Consider the following 17,306-nt stretch of genomic DNA (forward strand, 5'->3'; position numbering starts at 1 on the left):
GCTCCTTACCTGTGCTCGCGCCGGAGCACGCACACCCTCGTCGGGGTGATCCCACGCTCTCACCGGGACGCGCTAGCTAACTGGTGACTCCCCATAAAATCACTTCCCGACCCAACATCTTCTGACTTAGACTTGTTGCTCGAGACACAATATTACCTTTTAGTATACAAGGCTCAAAATTTCCAAACCTTATCATACCACTCCGCAACTGAAAGACTCTTTGTTGTTCTTCTTAACGATCTGTTTTATCAACCCGACCCTTAGGAGTATCCCTTAACTCCACATTCTCGTTGACCCAATCATCCTCAACACATGACGAACTCTTCAATCCGGTTGTTGAACTTCTTCTTGCTGATCCTGATCCATCGACCACTAGAGCCTCGGCATGCTCCACCTCACTTTCGACATCATCAATTATCAAACCAGAAGCAAGATTCAACCCCTCTAGACCAACCGGCCTAGTATGACTCACCTCTACATTATCGCAATGCTTAGATGGTGACATCCCCTAGTCAATGCCTTACCTTGTAAAAGATACAAGTTACCTGCACTTGACTTCACACCACGAAGCGACTCCCATGGACCCTTGCACACACTCAACACTCCACCTTGTCCTTGAAATCGAAAACCCCTCCGGTCTAACATTCCAAAAGAAATAAGATTACTCTTAAGCTGTGGAACATGCCTTACACCCTTGAGATATCTAACCTTTCCATCATGCATTAAAAACTTCACGGAGTCTACTCCAACAGCCTCACAAACCGCTCCATCACCCATGGTAACAGTTCTCCTATGATGACTATATGTCAAAAGCATCCCCCGTTTAAAACGCATATGAGATGTGCATCCACTATCAAGAACCCATCTATCACCTAGATGCTTCTTTTCTTGGACCACCAATGCTAGATCATCCCTGAGAGTCGTAATCACTTTTTGATTGTTGTGCAGCTGCAAAATAAGCAAAATTTCCCTTCTTTGGCTTAGGACATTCTAACTTCCAATGACCCTTTTCCCCACAGTTATGCATGGCAATAATCACTAGAACCTGGTCCCTTTGACTTAGGCCTATAAGACTTCTTTTTCCCTCCGGTCTGAACCGTTTCCTTTTCAGCTTTAGCAACCAATCCCAAAGCCTGATTATCTACCACAACATTAGTTGCCTTCTGGCGTAACTCCCTAGTGTGAAGCGACGACTTCACCTCCTCTAGGGTTAAAGTATCCTTACCTGCCACAAATGACTCTACAAAGTTCTCATATGATAAAGGTAAAGAAACTAACAAAATAAGCGCAACATCCTCATCTTCTATCTTAACATCTAAATTATGTAGATCAAGTAAGATAGAGTTAACTTATCTAGATGATCCCGAAGTGACATACCTTCTTGCATTCTGAGGCCAAACAAACGTTGTTTCAATAACAATTTATTGGTGAGTGTTTTAGTCATATAAAGACTCTCCAATTTTGCCCACAAGCTAGCTGCCGTTTCCGCACTTGAAACTTCTGTAATAACATCGTCTGCCAAACATAACAAGATTGTAGCATGAGCCCTTTCCTCCATTGTTACCAACTCAAGATCCTCAGTCACCGTGACTCACGACTCAGCACCTGCCACCGCCCCTGCGGTAGTCTTTGTCACATTTGTGGAGAAAACCCGGCGTCAACGGTCTCCTGATACACTGCTGCTTACGCAAAGCCCTCATCTTTATCTGCCATAGTCCGAAATTGTTCCTTCCCGTAAATATGTCGATCTTTGTAACTAACTGTTGTGCCATCATCTCTCCCAGATCAAATAACCTAGCTCAGATGCCAATTGTTATGCGCGTAAGCGTGTTGAGATGATGCAAAAACAATAGCAAAATAAAGAACACAAGAATTTACGTGTTTCACTATCAATATGATAGCTACGTCCACAAGGGCCAGGGAAATATTTCACTATGTAGGGAGAGAATTACAGATTACAAAAGACGAGCTCTGAAACTTACCTTACCAAGTTTTCTACCTTTCTCTCTTAATTAACCTAGAATATAGTCGGGTCTTGATATAGTATTATTCCACCCAAAACTATATACCTAAACTAATTAGGAATTTAATTAAATAAACTAAACAAGAAAACCATAATGCTAAGCAATTCACGCCGCCTAAGCTAAATCACAAATTCTCATTGAAGACATGACATATCCGTCACAAGCTGAAGACGGATACCATTTTACCTCACAATGTACCCACTTTTTCTCTCTCTGCAACACTATTTATGTGGTCCCCTTTCTCCACTAACCCATTTTGTTACCATTTTATCTCACAAAATATCCGTCACAAATGGTAACCCGTCACAAGAGAGACCAATTGAAGCTAAATAAGGAAAGTCCCACTTGGCTACTAACTTTCCAGAAGTTGGGTAAAGTTACGTAGGAATTAGGACTCAAGCTCATGCGTCAGACCCGCAAACAATCACACACGACCCGCACGAATTACTGTTGTTCTACGAACATTATTTGGCATTTTCTTCTTAGTTTATTTTCATCTTTGAATCTCACTCTCACATACACAAAACCGAAAACGACTCGGACGAGTCATATTCTAACAAAGTTGAATGTGAGTTGTATAGTTGTTTATGGGTCATCCCGCCCATTAGGCCCACCCGTCCAAGTTTCAACCCGCTTATTACGTGGGCCTGGACAAGTATTTTTTTTACTCGAAAAATTAAGAGGGCGGGCCAAGCCCAGCCTGCCAAGTTAAATGGGCGGGTATGGACAACAAGAAAATCCCGTGGGCTGGCCCATTAGATCCGTTTACTATTTAAATCCTTTACTTTTACTCTTTAAAAAAGATATTTTCAAAGAAAATTGTAACAATTTTATATGGATGTGGAACACTAAAATAATATGCAAACTATAAAGGTTAAAATATAACGAAAAAATTTATATATTGGGTACCCTTATATATTTTAATTAATAAACATCTAAATTGAATTTTTGTGTTACGGCCCATTAGCCCAGGGGCCGCCCGACTTTTGACTAAAGGGCGGGCAAGGGCAAGGATAATTGGCCCATAATTAAGGCCCAAGCCGCCCATCTTAAAGGACAACTTTTTCCTTCACAGTCCGACCAATGTCCGACCCAAACCCGCATTTAAACAGCTCTAGTGAGTTGGCCAAGACTCAAGGATTAATTGCATTTTGCCAAACACAAAACAACTTAACACAAGATAGTACGGACTAGGGATGTCGTTGGGGTGGGGCGGTGGTGGATATAGGTTCTCCCGTACCCGTACCCACCAAGCAATTCCCAAACCCGTACCCGCCTCATCACCCATGGCGGGTACAAGTTTCCATACCCGTACCCACCCCACCAAATGAAAATCTAGACCCGTATCCGCCCCGTTTACCCACCAACCACCTATATCATAATTTTTGCCGATACTTTTTAAAATAAAATGTAATTTAATCACTATGAATTTCCGTAAATTTTTATATTTATAATCTTAGTTTAAGATTTTCAATAAAATTAGTAAATAAAATTATCGAAAGTCATAATAATACATATTTTTTTAATAATTGGTGGGTAGGCGGGTATTTGGTGGGTATGACGTAAAACCCATCCCCGCCCCACCACCTATGGCGGGTGGAATTTTTGTACCCGTACCCGTACCCGCCCCATCATCCGCGAAAGCTGTACCCATACCCGCACCAACTGGGGCGGGTGCGGGGCGGTAGCCTCTTATACCCGCCCCGCTGACATCCCTAGTATGGACTACCTTAACTAATGATGCTCCAAGTAATTATTTGAGTTTATTTTAAAAGCACAAATTATATAAATCGGAATTTCTAACGTATGAACGAGCTAGTCTCGGAATTTCACGATAGAAGATTATCTTGTAGTAGCATATAGTTGTCTGCCTTTAATAATGGACACTCATCGCGGTTATTATGTGTCTCGAGTGTATGATCTAAGTAAGACCGTATACATTAACACCCTGGTCATTTCATATCTTATTAGCTCTCAAATTATTTTAAAATTATATTATTAGTGCAGATATCAACTAGCTTAGTTGGTAAAGTCGAAGCGATACTCATAATCTGGATTCAAATTCTGTAAGCATCAAAATCGACGATCTTGTGCTGAATGATTTTCGTCAATGAAACAATTGTACAATTGAGCGATTTTTAGACATCCCTAAAAAAAACTTGGTTAAAGCGAAAATATCAACAAATTCTCATTTTAAACCAGTAGTATGGGTCTGAAATTATTTAATCGCTGGAATACAAATGCATATGTGATACTCCATACTGAATTTAATAGTAGGCCGTACAATTAAGAATGTAATTAAATGATCTGAATTAGGGACCATAAAAATTGTGGTTCACATTTGTGTAAACAGATACTGAAAATGTCTAGTCCGCTAATTTGCAATCAGCTGTTTGTCTGCCATTTAATAGACTATGGCTCTGTTTGGTAGATGACATATTGGCCGAATTTAGGCACTGTTTGGTAAACGGCATATTGGCCAATTTTTAGCATATTCAAGGGTTTTAGCATGTTTGACCAATCAATATGCTAATTTTAGCGTTTGGTAAACAACATATTAAAACGGCATATTTGGGGTCAATATCTTTGTTTTACAATATCTTCTTTAAAAGATATTGGTTAGCATATTATAAAATAGAAAACTTTTCTCCATTTTACAAAGAAAACTAACAATCTACTAATCGTTATCCTAGGTTGCATGGACACGCCTGGATTTGAGCGTTCGCGTGTCGGACACCGTGTCCGACACGGACACGCGTAGGACACGCCTGAAAACGTTCTGGACACGCCTCAAACCGTGTCCCCGATTTTTATTTAAAATGAAACGTGTCGGACACCGGTCCAACGTGGTCGGACACGGTCCGTGTCTAATGGACACGCCAAAATAAGGCTTTTGAAACACAAATCTGATTTCTAAATTCTAATATCATCATATCGACATCTCACTTTTCCCTTTACATCTCACCTTTTCTCCACCGCCGTCAACCTCACCTCACCTCGTCGCCGGCCGCAGATCTATCTTCACCACCGCCTTTCCTCACCGTTGCCTTTCCTTGCCGGCGACGTCTGATCACTGTGTTTGACACTTTACTTTCTCATTTTCCCCTAATTTCTCAATCTAGAATTTGTGAAAATATCCCTCTTTCTCTTTTTACTTGTTTGTTGTTACCCCATTTTACTTAAATCCTAGGCAGGCCAGGAAGAGAAGGGAGAACAGGGCGGTGCAATGGCTGGAGAGAGAAAATAGAGGAGAAAGAAAGAAGAGAGGGTATTATGAGGCACCGTCTGGAAAAGGGAGTGAAGAAAGAATGCATGATGGAGTTATTGGAGCACGCAACAGCTGGCAAAATTTTAAGTGGACTAAACATTGTTGCTTACGTTGCAGTAGTTATTTTCTTTTGACATTTCATGTCAATCTACGGGTCGTCCCCAAGTTATTTTGAAACGAGATTTTATTGGTATTTCCGTGTCTTGAATATGAGTTTCTAATTTGGAACATGCCTTTTTTCACTTAGTAAGACTCGAGTGTTTATTTAAATTTTGGTTTTAATTTGGAACTTTATGTAAAACATGTTTAATTTGACATATTAAAAATAAATATTGGTTATGTCATTTTACGACTTTGTGGCCTTTAAATGACCAAAGTGTAGATGTTGGCTATAATGTTCTTCAGATTCCCTTTATTTTAATATTTTTTTTTTGCCGTGTCCGTGTCCTAAAAATTTCGAAGAGCCGTATCGCGTGTCCGTGTCGTGTCCGTGTCCGTGTCCGTTTTCGTGCAACCTAGTCGTTATCTGCCAATTACCAAACACTCAAATTAATTCTGCTAATTATAATATGCTAGTCAAACCTTCTGATAAAATCTGTCATTTATAACCTGCTTTTGCAATCTGCTTATGCTGAAATTAATCCGCTGTTTACCAAACAGGGCCTTAAGCATATTGGAGAGGTTTAGCATGTTTGACTTATCAATATGCTATTTAGAGCATTTGGTTAATGGCATATTGAAATAGCATATTGGGGGTCCAATATGCTATTTTGCAATATGCTGCTTCTACTAGCATATTAGGTTAGCATATTAGAAAGAAAAAAATATTGTCTTATTTACCCCATTAAAAAATACTAACCTTCCTTTTATATATTTAATAAATAATTTAATTATATCCTTATTTGTCATTTTATAACGAATCTAAACAATCTGCTAATCTAAAACTGTCAATTATCAAACACCTCTAAAACAATTTTGCTAAATAAATCTGCTAGTCAAACCCGCTAAATCATTATGCTAGTCAAACTGCTTTCTAAATCTGCTTTTGCTAATATTAAGCCGTTGTTTACCAAACAAGGCTTATACATCCTGTTGTATAATGCTACTAGATTTCATGCCCGGACGTTGGCCGGGTAATACCATAACAATGACTTAAATGATGGCATGTTTGGTAAACAACAGATTAATATTGGCCGAAACAGACTTTGAAAGCAGTTTATGTTTAGGCGTTTTAACATATTTTATCAGCAGGTTTAACTAAAAGATATAATTAGCAGAGTTTATTAGTAGTGTTTGATAATCAACGATTTTAGATTAACACATTGATTATTTATTTTGTAAAATGACTAATATGGATATAAATCAACTATTTCATGCAGAGCTCATTAAAAATAGTAGTTTCTAAGTAATTATCATGACCTTGTTTTGAAAAAAGCTTTTTTTTTTTACGATTTTTTGTCTGCATTTTCTTTGTTGTGTGTCTTAAATACTGCTACTACGAAGAATATGACCATTTTATGTGAGAACATTTGAAGTAACTATGCATACAATATACATTCTTGGAAAATGAAAGGGCGTCACTGGGTGGCACCTAATTTGGGCGCCACCCTCTCACAAGGGGTGAGTAAGGACCCACTTCAATTAAGAATGCATGTGAGAGGGTGGCGCCCTATCACTGTCCTTCTTGCCCCTTCTAATTATTACTCCATCCGTCTTAGTTAATAGTTTACACTTATTTTATTTCACCCTCACAAAAAAAGCAAGTATGAACTATTCTAAGGACAGAGGGAATAGTAAAGTTGTTTGCTGTAAAATACTTTTTTCTTCTACGATTACTGCCAAAGCTTACCATTCAAACATTGCTACATTCTATATTATGTCAATTACTCCGTATTATTAAGGCATGTGTTTCTTAGTATAAAATTGTACTGCACACCAATAACTCACCCTATGTTATATGGCTCAATTATGTTTGGGGCTATACTTATGACCGAACTGGTTACATCTCCAAAACGGAAGAATTCGTCTATAGCTTAGATTTACCAATCATCACCCCATAATAGCAACTTTTTATGACGTAAACAACTATATTATTTTAATTATCTTTATCACTTAAATTAATAACTCATTTGAATATAAATAATATAAGTAGTTTGTAAATTCTGAGGTCTCTAATATTAATAATGCTAAGAGAGCTTATGTTTGACAAACTTGTACACACTGCCTATGAAACAAAATAAAAGCAATATACAAAGTATAAACTTTGAATGCAATAAGCAAACACAATAAAAAGACTAAGAGGCGTGTATATAAGATGAGAACGTAAAAGAAGGTTGACTTCTTTGAATGCTTATTTGAATCAGTCCGTCTCATTATAGACAGACACTATCCGTCTATAGCTATAGACGGATAGTGTCTCTCTCACAAATTAAAGTAGATAGTTCAAGTGGGGGTATCCATTTTCCACCCACTTGCACTACCCACTTTAATTTGTGAGAGGGACATTATCCGTCTATAGCTACACTATCCTTCTATAGCTATAGACGAATAGTGTCCGTCTATAGCTATAGACGGATGTGTATTTGAATTTATATAACAGTCTTATGTTATATTATTATCCCTATATTAGTTAATTAATGATATAATTATTTGATAGAGATGTGTAACCATCAAGTTCTATAATTTAATTTAATCTACAATTCTTTTTTATATTTTTTCTCTCTCTTTTTTTTATATTTTTTATATTTTTTCTATCTTTTTTTTTTTATTTCTTTTGATAATATGCAAAAGTAATAGCCAATAAAATCGCTCGAAAGCAATAGCCAATGAAATCGCTTCAAAAGTTCCTCTTTTAAGTATATATATATATATATATATATATATATATATATATATATATATATATATATATATATTGATTGATTGATTATACCATCAAGGATACTTTAGTCTTTTTCTTCTTATAAATGTTGTAACCTACAAAACAAATTCAACGTAACTCTCCTCCCCTCTCTAACTCTCTCCATATTTTCTAACTGCTTCTCCAATTACTCAATCATCTTCTCCCTCAATCTCATTTTTCCATCTATTTTTATTCTCCCTCTCTAAAAAAATTCAAAGATTTAATCAATAATTACAATTTGTGGTGGACAAAGCAAGATACATCAAATTTACGTGGCTCTAGAACTTTATGCGGAAGAATTCTTATAGAACTCGGAAACTTTACTCTCTAGCTCGGAAAATATATCATAAAAGCTCCAAATCATTACGCTTTTTGAAACGCCGAAACTATTATGTAAGTTAGGATTTTTTCGTAAAACGGATCCCAAAAATCATAATTCATAAATCATAGTCAATTCACGAAGTCAAGTTTGTCTAAACTTAGATTTATTAATAACTCACAAAGTTGAAATTAGATACATACAAAACTCGAAAACTTTGTTTATAAGCTAATAAATTTTTTTACAAAGCTCGTAAAGTTTCTTACATAGCTCGAAAGAGTAACTCGCAAGCTCGGAATATCCATACTCTTTTAAAATCCCAAACATCCCCTACTGTAGCTGTAACAGTATCTTTGTCACTTTCTGATCATTATGCCCCTCTTTTTTTTCCCTCTTAATCCCGTCTCTTCTGCACTCACTCACTCTCAGTTCCTCTTTTGTTTCCATCTCCATCGTCACCATTTTCGCACCTTCTGCATCCTCTTCTCTCTCTCTCTTTTCATCAATTTACGATTTCCGTTCTGCTTACCTTTGTGAGGTTTGCTATGCAATTAGAATAGATGTTCTTGAAGACAACGGAAATCATCGAGAAGCACTAGTACCAGTTTTCCCCTTTCATCTACTTTTGGTAGATCAATCACAGGTGATTTTCCCTTGATTCCCCTATTTTTTCTTCCTTATTTATAGAGTTGTAAAGCATATTCTTTTTTCTTTTAGTTGTGATTATCTTCCTATATGTTACCTATTGGGATGGATTATTAATTATGAGTTAGTTTAAATAATTTAGGGTTTCATTTTTGGGTTTAAATTGATTGCATGTAATGATCTAGGCCTTTTTTTAAGGTTTAAGTTGATTGCATGCAATAATTTTTGGGCATATTGAAATTTCCGGGTTATTTTGGGGATTTAGCAAATACCGATGTGCCAATATTATGAGTAGTTTGGTTAATAAACTGTATTAGGTTAATAAAATGTGTATGCATTTTACCGTAGAGGAAATTATCAATGATGATCTAAACTTATTGTGCATAAATAAAGAACATTATGAGTAGTTTGGTTAATAAAATAGTATAATAGTACCGGAGGCTCTTTTGGTTCAATTAGCAGTGCATATGCCAGTTTCAACCAGATGGGCGTTTTGTTTGTAAAATAGTTTGGCAGGAGATATTAGGGATTTGAAGAGTAAATTGGATGAAAATTTGGGGAATGTGCTGACTACCGAAGAATAAAATATCGATCGGTTGAAATGAAATTTGATGTTTGCCTATGAGATGATAAGCAAGGGAATGGTGGTAGGGGTTATAAATGTGCAGGATGAGGTTTAAGTGGACCTTTCGAGAAGCTTATAAAATTTACCCAGCTTAAGCTCTTTTTATATGGAGTAATAATTAGTACACTACTACCGCTGAAAAGTAAAATGATATCTTGATATAACAGCAAACATGTGTACTAATGTTTCTATAAATGTAGTCGTTAAGGATGATCGGAAGTCCCCTAAAACCCTAACAAAACCTGCAACATCGGAATAACTTTCTTTCAAAAAGTAAAAAGTTTTCTGGGTTTCATTATTTTCGTATCTTTTCATACAATAAATAAGAGTTTTATTGTTTAGGATAATTGGGTTAGTAAAAACTGTTAATATAATTTGGTAACTTTGATTCTTCTCCTTGGAAAAAGAGATAAGAATTTTGTTTGTGTAGTCGGGTTAATAGTAAATGTGATGAAGGTTGGTCTTGTATTGGTGTATTTGAAATGTCGCAGGCATCGGCTAAGAGATTTAGGGTGACTGGCAAAGGGAAGTGTAAGGAGGAGAGTGGGGAAGCTACATTTTCTTGCTAAGAAGACCACCAAGCACAAATTGCGCCTTTTTAAACTGGTACTAATCTCACTTTTTATTCCTAGCCTAGGATACTTTGGAAATACAACATTTATTAGGAATTTGCATTGATATTAAATGGCTTTTACTCACCGTCTTAGTTTTAGCATTGATTCAGTGTTGACTCTATTTTCTTTCAGGTCATTTGGAAACTACCTCAACGCAAAGAGGTTAATATTGCTGTTAATATTTGTTAACGGTTGCTTGCTTGAGTACTTGAAATACGAGGTACTCAGTCATCTAATATAGTTAGAAGCTCTATTCAGCATAATACTAAGAAATGCGAAATGAATTTCTCTGAAAAGTTGGACCTTTTTTTGTGTTCTTTACAACAGAGTGTGTATGAATGCTTGCCTAACTGTGATTATTTATGTCATGAATGTTCAGTTTTTGACAAGTTTTAGTGTAATTGTTCTTTTGGCATATAGTTTAGCCGAACCGTCATTGGTTCATCTGATATTTGAGTTATGATCTATTTGTTATCTTGTTTGAGAATTATTCCTGTGGCAAATGCAGTAGAATGTTGATATTGGGTCAGTTACAACGCTCCGTGCTTGACATTTGATTATGATCTTTTGCATCCCAAACTCTTTAAAACACGGGTGCAAGTCAACATGAGTGATTATGATAACGTAGTTGGGGCTTCGCTATACCTGAAAGTGAACCGTAATTTATAATGGAGGTTACACAACTCGGTCGCATCTTGTTCATGTAGAGTGTAGAGTTGTAGACCCCCTGTAATACTTCCCCCTTGTGTTTATTTTACCTGGTCATTTGAATTCCATATTGGTGTGTTTCCTTTCTCATATTTTCTACTTGTAAGTTGTAGCATGCATACTCTTGGAATTGAATACCTATTCTTAGAGCAGCTTTTGTTGCATAGTGTTGAGAGAATATTTATACGCCCTCTGTTTCTTTTAGAGTTGTGGACGACTCATGAAGGGATTTGGCTCAACTGGACTGCAACATATTTGTTAAAAGGGAAGTTGTGCATGTTAGCAAGCCTGAAACAATCATCTTCAGGCTTCTATAGCATCATTGGCTTCCGGTAAATACACCATTCATTGCTTTGTGCATCAAACTACTCCATCTTTACTTGGTTATACAATCTGTCAAAACAAATCTTAACCAGAAAAACTAATTCAAACTATCCGAACTGATATGCAATCATTGACCTGAAATGGGAGATCTGAACTGCAATCAATATTTTATTCAACCTGAATGAAGCAAAACCGAACCAAATTCGGCAATACCAAATGAAAAATCCAGAACTGATAGTAGCCTTGGAGTTCGGAAAAAATGATAAGGGTTCGATTAGTTAGGCATGTTTTGGTTTATATGAATGATTCTAATGTAAATGTAGGAGGAAGCAAGGGCAGTTAGGCAGCTGAGGAGCTAGATGTTGGCAAATTTGATAGGGTGTTGTGAAGGTGATGAGCGATTGTCAGTTGCTGAGTTCATGCCAAATGACACCCTTTCAAAGCATTTATTTCACTGTGAGTTATCCATCCCTTCATTTAGCTTTATAATCAGTGCTTCTTCTTTGGTTATTCACTTGATATTTCGGATGGATGCTTTTGATAAACGGGTTTAAAATCATTGCTCAGAAATCAGGCATTAATTTTTTATTGGAGAATTGTGATTCATTACCTATTTGATGCGGTAAGCAGGTAAACATGATATATTATTGTAGTCTAGAATTAGACCTTCTTTAGGGTAAATATGCTAGATGTAGTAAAAGCTCGGAATACTGTAATTTTGAGTTACAGTCTTTCTGAAGCTGTCTATAGTCATACATAGTGAGTAGAGGCTCCGTCTTAGAGATGTTGCCTATGTTTGAGCGATCATTGAGAATGTTTATAAAAGTAAAGTTACCTCACTTTTCATATTTTTTGCATCCCATCATCTTTTCTCTTAAAATTCATCTACCTTGATTTCCCAATTACAGGTATGTAATTGTTCATCGATTTGGTTTCTTAGTACCATTTTAAAGCTTGTTAAAGTTGTCCTCAATTTGATTTCTTATTACCGGTTTTAGGTTTTTTGAAGTTGATTAATCTGTATCCTTTAGTGGGTTTATTAACTTTAGAAATTAATTGTTGATTTCTTAATTTAATATGCTGGGTATTGATGTCAGGTGCAATTGTTATGCAGTTCTTAATATTATGTCAAGTCTTTGTCTTTCAGAGTTTCCAACAAGATCAACACTTTTAGTCAAGATCACCATCCAGCTTATTAAACTTCAACATGGGTGTGTTTCCCATATTTTGCTCTTTTTTAAATTTTCTTTTATTTACCCTGTAGTTTTTGGTTTACCACTATTTCTATGATAGTGTTCATTGCATTATTACTAATTCCAATTCTTACTTTGGTGAGTTGTAGGTTTGTTGGATGACTCGGCTAGACTCGGAAACATCGCCAGTTCACCACATATAAGATCTAGGTTCTCTATTTTTTCCTTTAAATTTGTACCCTTAATTTAGCACTCTTGATGTTGATGATGATTAGAGCGGTTTTTTGTGTTTGATTGTGTCAAGCCGTGCCTTAGTTTTTGAAGGTGGTGGTTGGTTTTTCAGTGACCAGTTTATTGAAAGTGGGACACTTTTTGCAATTATTTTGCTCTAAAAAATAGTCCCCAATTTGCACATGTCACACCCCAAGTTCCTAAACTCCCTCTAATATCCACGTCTTTCCTCTTTACATTCCCGATTTCCTCAACTCCCTCCTCTCTTCTCTAATAATCTCTACTCAATTATCAGGTTTAGTTTTTGTAGTTTTGCTCTAAAAAATTGCAGTTTAGGTCTCCTTTTTGCATTGTCACAATCGATTTTATTTGTTGTGGATGACAATCTATTTGGGCCAGCCTACCAATATACAGGCCAAGTGCGGAAATTTACGCGATATATTGAACTTACAAGCTCATATGTATTATTCCTAGAATATGCAATCTTTCATGCTACAAGTGGCATCTTTTTAGTTTGTAGCTCTGATTTTTTTTCCCACTCAATTGACACATTCTTTAATAGCAGGAACAAAAACTCAACAAGCTAGGCATTGATCCCACAAATGCCAAATATTTTGAAATAGCTTAAATGGCAACAAAGCTTCTGGCTAACACAACTTAAACGATGTTCACATGTGTGTCACTGAATTTTATTTTTGGAAGGTAATCTCGATTGTGGTGTTAAAGTAGTTAAATACTTTACACAGGAATGTATAGAAACTCCATAATTTTAAGTTGTTCAATGGCCGTAATTTTTTATGCTGGTCTCACGGGCACTCGGTTTTGGATTTTGGTTGGTACCCGACTAGGGCCAATAATCCCAATTTTATTGCTCTGTTGTCCAAGCCACATAATTCTCTCGAAAGGAAATGTTTGCAAATCTATTTGGGTGTGTAAACACCACTCTCCTTTTAATGCTCGCCTTGGGTGTATATGTTACCTCATAATATTGTCCCCAATATTTGTTTCATTGTTTTGTATGCTTTGATTCATCAGCGTTTGTTGATGTAATTCTACTTTGTATGATGATTATTATGGTTGATGGGTGTTGATTTGATTTGATTGCTTGTATTTTGCGAGATATTTGTGATTTTGATCGAAATTTTGGTGTAATTAGCTTATTAGTTGAGCTTAGACTGGTTTAATTTGTGGAAAATGAGTAACTAGCGGCAAATTTTACGATTTTTGGTGATGTATGATTGTATGGTTTTTGTGAAAGTGAGACGGAGGATTAGAGATCGTGGATTTTTTTGTGTGTAAATGACGGCCATCTGCGATATTTGAGGTGTTTCAGTTAATTGATTTTGTAGCGGTGATTTTTTATACATGAACTTAGAACAAAATCTGTGTATTAAGATTGAAGATAGTTGGGTATGTACTCCCTTCGTCCCAGTCATTTATTTACCTTTAGTCTTGGCACAAAGAACAAGGAAATGGGACGGGGGCCAATTATTAGATGACAGGTGGACCAAATTGAATGTGAGATTAAATTGCGCATCAAAGGCACTCCTAAAATAGAAAAGTAAACAATTTACTCAGACACCCCAAAATAGAATAGGTAAACAAATGATTGTAACGGAAGAAGTATATTTTTTTCACAAATTCTTTTATAAGTTACTAAGACCACTTTTTGATTTGATGAGTTAGAAGCCAAAGAGTCATTGTTCCTTAATTTTGGAATATGATGGAATAGCGCAAATTCGCACTTTCTTAGTCTTCTATTTGTTAGTTGACTCTGATAACATTTCATAACTCTTATCATAATGTTAGAAAATAGATGATTTATTTAAGTAGGAATTAATGATATAGAAGATGTCTTAACTTTTATTTTATGTTCAGTTCCTGACCACTAAATCCTCTTTTCTTGCAATATCATAATTGTAGGTTTGGTATGCAAAGACACATAGGAAGTTACCTTGCAGTGAGCAGCAAGGCACATAGGTGATTGTGTTTATTATGTGACTGCATGCTAAAAATATTGCATTCATTTTTATTACAGAATGAGATGTATCATCATTTATCACAGATCGTGAAAACTTTCTTTTGACATCATAACTATCAGAGTTAATTTTCTTTTCACTGGTCAAAATTTCTTTCATATTAATTTACTTTTGAGTCTTTGACTCTTTTGCTTTCAGGTATTGTTAATTTAATATTCAAGGATTTCGGAGCAGCAATTAGAGAGTTTTCTACATGTCTCAAGCTGGATAGGGGAAACAAGCCCGAGCACACTTATTTGGCGAGTTTTTCACATTTTAAATTTGGATTTGGGAGTCTTGCCTCATAAGATAATCAATGTTAGTCAGTTTTTGTTCCTGTTCCCCTTCTATTGACTTATTTATCTATCATGTTCATAGGGTTTATCCCTATCATCAATCTCGAGTACAAGAAATTAGAGGACTCACATATTGATGTATCACTTTTATATATACTTTTATAGCTCCCTTTATACCATTTTACATACCGTTTCGTGCCTATTATATCATTTATATGCCTTGTTTCAATGAATTGTCGATACTGCCGCTATTTTGTGTTTCGATGCAGAAATGACTCGTTATGAGCATGATCAAGCTATGATTAGCATGGCGGAGACGGCATAGTAGAATACACGAAGCATGGCACGAGGAACGAGGAAGCACGAAGGCTAGAAGTGAAAGATAGGAGGAAGACGTCTGTGAAGATGGTTCCTCGATCGAGTCACCTCTGGCTTGATCGAGCAACTGTCCTCGATCGAGTCACCTCTGGCTCGATCGAGGAACCTCTCTAGCAGATTTATTTCCGGATTTTCCTAAAACAGTTATCTTTTGTTATAAATTAGAAACTCGTGTTTTTATTAGAGACGTACGTATTATTTTACTTTCATACTGCTGGATACTCTCTTAGAACCCTAATCCTTCCTTGTTACGGTACTAGTCTTTCCTCATTAATTAATCGTTCATCGTTTTATGTTAATTGATTATTGTTTCATGCTTTTAATTATGTTTTCAATCTTAATCATTGTTGTTGTTGTTATCATTATGAGTAGCTAATCTCCTCATCTAGGATGAAGGGGATCTAGGTTAATTAAAAGGGAAATTTGATTAATTGCTATTGATATCACATAAGTTGTTGTTTGATTATTGTTCTTCTTCTAGTTAATTAACTTAAGGCCTGAGTTATTAATTAGTGTAGCGAATTAATCCTATCGCCTACCGGGTTAGAATTAATATAGGCTGCGATAATCAAATAGATTGTATCTAATTATAGCGACTGCATGTTAGAATCGATCTAAAGGGCATAATTGAGTCGACCGATCTTATGACCTTAAACAGCTTGATAGATTTAGTAATTGATTAATAATCCCCAAATAATTGACTTAGTGAACCGGAAGTCCTAGACCTTTAATATTATTGTTTAAACCTCTTTTTAATTACTTGCAATTAGTTGATTAGATCAAAACAAAACAATCCCCCCAGAAAACGGTTACCTTTAGACAATTTAAATATTTACAGACTTAGCTTTTACCGTCTCCCTGTGGATTCGATACATGTCTTACTTCTAGCTATTCTTGTTAGTCCTGAGATAGTTTTACTTTGGTGATACGACTTTAGCCACATCAAATCTGGCGCCGTTGCCGGGGAGGCAACAATTGTTTAGTTTGTTTGTGTTTATTTTGTCTTTTTGTCTCAGGGAACCCAGTTCCTTCTCTTGTTAGTTCCGTGTATGCCCAGGTCTAATAGGTCCGAGATTATTCCTTTTGATCCTGACCAGAGAAGACTTTTCGCTACAGACGGAAATTTAATCAAGAAGTGGGTCAAGTAGAAGACTTGAGTATACTTGACGTCGAAACGGCGAGCTCAACAGAGTCAGCCGATCGGTCCTACGAAGAGGAAGAGGACGACATTCCTATTCCTGAAATTCCGATCCACGATGATATTCCCGAAACTACCATCATGCCTACTCTAGCCAGTCACTCTGAGCCGACCTTAGCTTCTATCCCACAAGGATTTAAGCTGCCCACTACTACCAATGGAACTTTTGAGATTCGGCCATCTTATATCAATTTGGTGGAATGAAATATGTTTGGAGGGACAGATGCTGAGGACCCTGCGACACATATGGAGAAATTTGTCACCTACTGCTGTTCTATTCCATTAATAGTTGGAGTGACACACGATCAGGTTAAGCAGGTGCTCTTTCCTTTCTCTTTGAAAGATAGAGCTGCTGAGTGGTTGAGAGATATGGATATGGATAATGAGGGAGTTACCGACTGGAATTCCTTGGCTCTTGCTTTCTACAAGAGGTACTTCCCACCTCAAAAGACTAATGCTCTGAGAAATCAAATTACCAGTTTCAAGCAAGGAGCTACTAAAGACTTGAATGAAGCCTGGACTCGCTTCAAATGCTTAGTCCGATCAGTTCCCCATCATGGTTT

The sequence above is a fragment of the Silene latifolia genome, chromosome Y, assembly GCF_048544455.1.
Source record: "Silene latifolia isolate original U9 population chromosome Y, ASM4854445v1, whole genome shotgun sequence".
Classification (NCBI taxonomy): Eukaryota; Viridiplantae; Streptophyta; class Magnoliopsida; order Caryophyllales; family Caryophyllaceae; genus Silene; species Silene latifolia.